This window comes from Hyaena hyaena, unplaced genomic scaffold (assembly GCF_003009895.1).
Source record: "Hyaena hyaena isolate Hyena2069 unplaced genomic scaffold, ASM300989v1 scaffold_1786, whole genome shotgun sequence".
Classification (NCBI taxonomy): domain Eukaryota; kingdom Metazoa; phylum Chordata; class Mammalia; order Carnivora; family Hyaenidae; genus Hyaena; species Hyaena hyaena.
In genome coordinates, this window is record NW_024082411.1 from 165,965 (window position 1) to 172,046 (window position 6,082).

Below are 6,082 nucleotides of genomic sequence, written 5' to 3' on the forward strand. Positions count from 1 at the left end.
AATGATATAAAAACTTAAAAAACCCTGGAACAGATCAATAAAACCAGGAGCTGATTCTTTGAAGAAATGAATACAATTGTTAAACCTCTTACCAGATTCATCAAAAAAGAAACATAGAGAGAGAGAAAGTACTCAAATAAAGAAAATTACAAATGAGAGAGGAGAAATAACAACCAACACCTAAGGCCAACAAACGATTATAACAGAATATTATGAAAAACTATATCCAACAAATTGGACAACCTGGAAGAAATGAATAAATTCCTAGAAACATATAAACTACAAAAATGGAAGCAGCAAGAAGTCGAAAATTTGAACAGACTGAGAACCAGCAAAGAAATGGAATCAGTAATCAAAACCCTCCCAGCAAACAAAAGTCCAGGACCAGATGGCTTCATGAGCAAATTCTACCAAACATTTAAGAAGAGTTAATACCTATTCTTCTCAAACTATCCAACAAATAAAAAAGGAATGCTTCTTAATTAATTCTATGAGACTAGAATTTCCTGATACCAAAGCCTGGTAATAACATGACTAAAAAAGAGAACCACAGGCCAATATCCCTGATGAACTTAAATGCAAAAATTTTCAACAAAATACAAACAACACGTTTAAAATATCATTTCCCATGATCAAATAGGACTTATTACTGGTATGCAAGAGTGGTTCAATATTTACAAATCAATCAATGTGATACATCACATCAATAAGAGAAAGGATAAAAACCCTATAATCACTTCAGTGTATGCAGGAAAAGCATTTGACAAGATAGAATTTGTCATGATGATTTTCATGATGGAAATAATCAACAAAGAAGGGTTAGAGGCAATATACTCCAATATAATAAATATCTTATATGAAGAAAAAAACACAGTTAACATCATCCTCAGTGGGGAAAAACTGAGAGTTTTCCCCTATGGTCAGATACAAAACAAATATGTCCACTCTCACCACTTCTATTTGACATAAACAGGAAGTCTTAGCCACAGCAATCAAACAACCAAAAGAAATAAAAGGCATACAGATCAGCAAGGAGGAAGTAAAGCTTTTACTATTTATAGATGACAAAATAGTACATATAGAAAATCCTAAATACTCCCTCAAAAAAAAATACTGAAACTGATAAATGAACTCAGTAAAGTTACAGGATACAAAATCAATGTACAGAAATCTGTTGCCTTTCTATACATTTATTAAGAAGGTGCATTTATAGTTTTCTAACTATAAAACATTGATAGAAGAAACTGAAGATTACACAAGACATTCAAAAGACCTTTCATGTACATTGGTTGGAAGAACAAATATTGTTAAATGTCTATACTACCTAAAGAAATCTATGCATTTAATAATATCCCTATCAAAATATCAATAGCATTATTCACTTAACTAGAACAAACAATCCTAAAATTTATGTAAAACCACAAAAGACCCCGAGTAGCCAAAAGAATAATGAAAAAGAAAAGCAAAATGGTAACACAATTCCAGACTTCAAGTTATATTACAAAGCTGTAGTAATTAAAACAGTATACTGTTAGCACAAAATAGACAACTGGATCAATAGAACAGAACAGAAATCTGAGATATCCACAATTAATTAATTAATCAATTAATCTTTGACAAAGCAGGAAAAATTATCCAGTGGGAAAAAGACAGCCTTTTCAGCAAATGGTGTGGTATTGGGAAAACTGGACGGCTACTTGCAAAAGAATGAGACTGGACCACTTTCCTACATCATACACAAAATCAATGCAAAAGGAACAAGAACCCAAATGTGAGACCTAAAATTATAAAAATTCTAGAATAGAGCACAGGATGCAATTGGTCTGACATTGGGCATAACAATATTTTTCTAAATATGTCTTCTGAGACAAGGGAAATAAAAGCAGAAATAAACTATTGGGCTACATCAAAATAAAAGACTTCTTTCTGCACAATGAAGAAAACTGTCAACAAAACTAAAAGGCAACCTGTGGAATGAGAGAAGATACTTGCAAATGATAAAGGGTTAATATCCAAAATGTATAAAGAACTGATAGAACTCAAAACCCCAAAAACAAATAATCCAATTTAAAAATGGACAGAAGACATGAACAGACATTTCTCCAAAGAAGATGTACAGATGGCCACAGGCATATGAAAAAAATACTCAATATCACTCATCAGGGAAATACAAATCAAAACTACATGTGCTTGCTTCGGCAGCACATATACTAAAATTGGAACGATACAGAGAAGATTAGCATGGCCCCTGCGCAAGGATGACACGCAAATCAAAACTACAATCTCACACCTGTCAGAATGGTAAAATCAACAGCACAAGAAACAGCAGGTGTTGGCAAGGACATGGAGACAAAGAGGAACCCTCTTGCACTATTGGTGGGAATGGAAACTGGTACATCCACTGTCGTAAACAGTACAGCAGTTTCTCAAAAAGGGATGAGCACTGGGTGTTATGTGGAAACTAATTTGACAATAAACTATTTGTAAAAAAAAAAAAAAAAAAGAATTTCCTTATGATCCAGTAATTATGCTACTGGGTATTTACCCAAAGAATTCAAAAACTCTGATTCAGAGGTATACATGCACCTCTATGTTTATAGCAGGATTATTTACAATAGCCAAATTATGGAAGCAGCCACTATGTCTATTGATAGATGAATGAATAAAGAAATGGTATATATTGCTTAGCCACAAAAAACAATGAAATCTTGGGGGCACCTGAGTGGCTCAGTTGGTTAAACCTCCAACTTTAGCTCAGGTCATGATCTCACAGTTCGTGAGTTCAAGCCCCTCCTTGGGTTCTGGAGTCTGCTTCAGATTCTGTGTTTCCCCCTCCCTCTGCCCCTCCCCTGCTCATGCTATGTCTCTCAAAAATAAATAAATATTTAAAATCTTAAAAAAAGAAAACAATGAAATCTTGTCATTTGCAACATGGATGGAGTCAGAGGGTATTATGCTAAGTGAAATAGTTCAGTCAGCGGAAGACAAATACCACATTATTTCACTCCTATGTGGAATTTAAGAATAAAACAAATTAGCAGAGAGGAGAAAAAAGAAAGAGAGAGGCAAACCAAGATACAGAGTCTTCATTATTGAGAAAAAATTGGTTACTAGAGGAGAGGTGAGTAGGGGGATGGGCTAAATAGGTGATGGGATTAAAGAGTACTCTTATCATGATGAGCGCTGTGTAATGTATAGAATTGTTGAATCATTATTTGTACACCTAGAACTAATATAACACTGTATGTTAACAATAGTGGAATTAAAATAAACAGCTTAGTAAAAAATTATGTAAATATGTTGAGAAAAATGTTACCCAGATGATTTCAATGAAGACTGGTACATATAGCTATGGTCCCTGACAATTCCTAAAAACTTCCACTTACATTTGGAGTGCCAGGGACATGTCTTGGAACTATCTGGATTTCTCATACACCCAGCATCAATAATCTAACCTTAGAATACTAAAATGAGAGGGAATGAAGGTTGTTCAGAGAATATGACCAAACCTGCTTTCCAGGTTTGACAACTAACACAAACCTTTGCACCGGGATATGCTTCAACCCTAAGGGGCCCACCCAGTGTGAATACCCTTTGTTGATCTTCTCCACACCCTATCCAGTGGGAGGTCCTGCTGTCATTCAGGCCTTGGAATTGACAGAGATTTCCAGAACATATCACACATTCCCTCTTTTGCCTTACATTTGCTTAAGCTGCCCTCTGTAACTTGCAGCCAAGAGAATAATCAAGACACTTATTTAATCATTGATTTCTCTTAATTTCTCTGTGTCTGTCAAAGTATGAATGTTTGTTCAGGACAACATCTACAAATAATGTGCTTGACAAGAACATATTCATCAATGTTATTTATAGTTTTGATATTTTTCTTGTTCTGTCCACCCCTGCTTGCTTCTCCTATTTGGAATTTTCCAGACACCCACCTATCCCACACCCAAGCAACTTCTTACACCTCTTCCTTCCTCAGGCCAATCTCTCGATCTAGAATTGAGCACTGATAATTTTTTAAAAAGATTTTTTAACATTTATTCATTTTTTGAGACTCAGAGATAGAGCATGAGTGAGGGAGGAGCAGAGAGAGGAGACAGAATCTGAAGCAGGCTCCAGGCTCTGAGCTGTCAGCACAGAGTCCGACACAGGGCTTGATCATGGACTGCAAAATCATCACCTGAGCTGAAGTCGGACACTTAACCGACTGAGCCATCCAGGTGTCCCTGAACACTGATCATTTTAAGTTGATTTATTCTTTAATTTAATTTAATGTTAATGATATATTGTTATGGTAATGATTAATGTTACTGCTATCACACTTAGTTTAGCTTTGTGATCTTGATGCTAAGTTTCTCTCTTTTTCTTAAAATTTTTTTTCCTGTCCTGACTTCCATTTTAAGTTTCATCTTGATGGATAACAATTATTGCAAAGAATATATGTTTGTTGCAAAAAAAACCCTCAGAATGTAAACGTATATAAATAAAAAGTAGAAGTTACATGCCTTCCAGAAGCTTCTACATCCTACAGTTGGTTTCTGAGTTGGGATGTTCCCTTGTGTAGCTTTCCTGAGGAGACAACTGCTGTTGTGAGATAAGCTTAGTGAGATAGTTTAGGGAAGTGGGTCTATGGATGGATACAAGAGTTCAAATCCTTATCCCTTCTGCTACTAGCCTTTCGAACTTGGATGTTATTTAAGCCCTTCATGCTTCAGTTTCTTTATCTTTAAAGTACAACCTGATCATGATAGTTATCTCCATATCATAGGGTTGGTGTGAAGATTAAATTATTTCACACACATGGTAAGTTTTGGCTACTATACTTATGCTTTTGTATCTTTCTGGCTACTGGAGGTCTTTGAGCCAAGGAATAAGGAGCTACTACAAGTTCAAGAACATGAATTAACCAATGAAAAGACCAACAGCACATACCTCTGAGGTATGGATGGAGCACTTTAATTTTTCCAGTTTCACTGAGATATAATTAACATAGTGTATAAGTTTAAGGCATACAATATAATTATTTTATTTTATTTTATTTTATTTTATTTTATTTTATTTTATTTTATTATTTATTTCTAGGAGAGAGAGAGAGACAGCATGAGCAGGGGAGAGTCAGAGAGAGAGGGAGTCATAGACTCGGAAACAGGTTCCAGGCTCTGAGGTGGCAGTCAGCACAGAGCCCGACGCGGGGCTCGAACCCACGAACTGCGAGGTCATGACCGGAGCGAAAGTCGGACGCTTAACCAACTAAGCCACCCGGGCGCCCCCAACATAATAATTTTAAAACATTTTATTGTAAATTCCAGTATAATTAACATAAAGTGTGTAACATAATTCTTTGTTATATGTGTATACTGTGAAATGATTCACAACAAATTTAATTAACATCCATCACATCACATCACATAGTTACAAAATTGTTTCTGATGAGAACTTTTAAAGATCTACACTTTTATCAACTTTCAAATATGATACAGTATTGTAAACTATAGACATCATGCTGTGCATTGTATCCCCAGAACTTATCTATCTTGTAATTGGAAGTTTGTCTCTTTTGACTGTCTTCACCGATTTTACCCTCTATCCACTGCCTCTGGTAAGCACCAATCTGTTCTCCATTTCTAATAGTTTGTTTTCACAAATTCCGCATATAAGTGAGATTATACATTATTTGTCTTTCTGTGTCTGACTTATATCACTTAGGATAATCCCCCCAATGTCCATCCACGTTGTCTTAAATAGCAGGATGTCCTTCTTTTTTATGGTTAAATAGTATTCCATTATATATATAAATATAAAATATAATATAAATATATATTTAAATATATATAAATACTTCCTTTATTATAAATATAATAATATTTAAATATATATAAATACTTCCTTCATCCATTCATCTGTTGATAGACACTTATGTTGTTTCCATGTCTTAGCTATTGTGAATAATACTGCAATGAGCATAGGGGTGCATATATATTCAGGATAGTGATTTTGTTTCACTCAGATATATACCCAGAAGCCTAAATGCTGGATCAATGGTAAATTTAATTCTAATTTCTTGAACCCTCCCCTC

The 6,082-nt window shown here is 34.8% G+C and overlaps 1 non-coding gene across 1 annotated transcript; it reads left to right on the forward strand.

Annotated features, from left to right (window-relative positions):
• The first annotated feature begins 2,186 nt into the window (after positions 1-2,186).
• On the forward strand, positions 2,187-2,294 carry LOC120226618. Its single transcript, XR_005527065.1, has one exon. It is a non-coding gene; the product is annotated as a U6 spliceosomal RNA (small nuclear RNA).
• Positions 2,295-6,082: the final 3,788 nt, after the last annotated feature.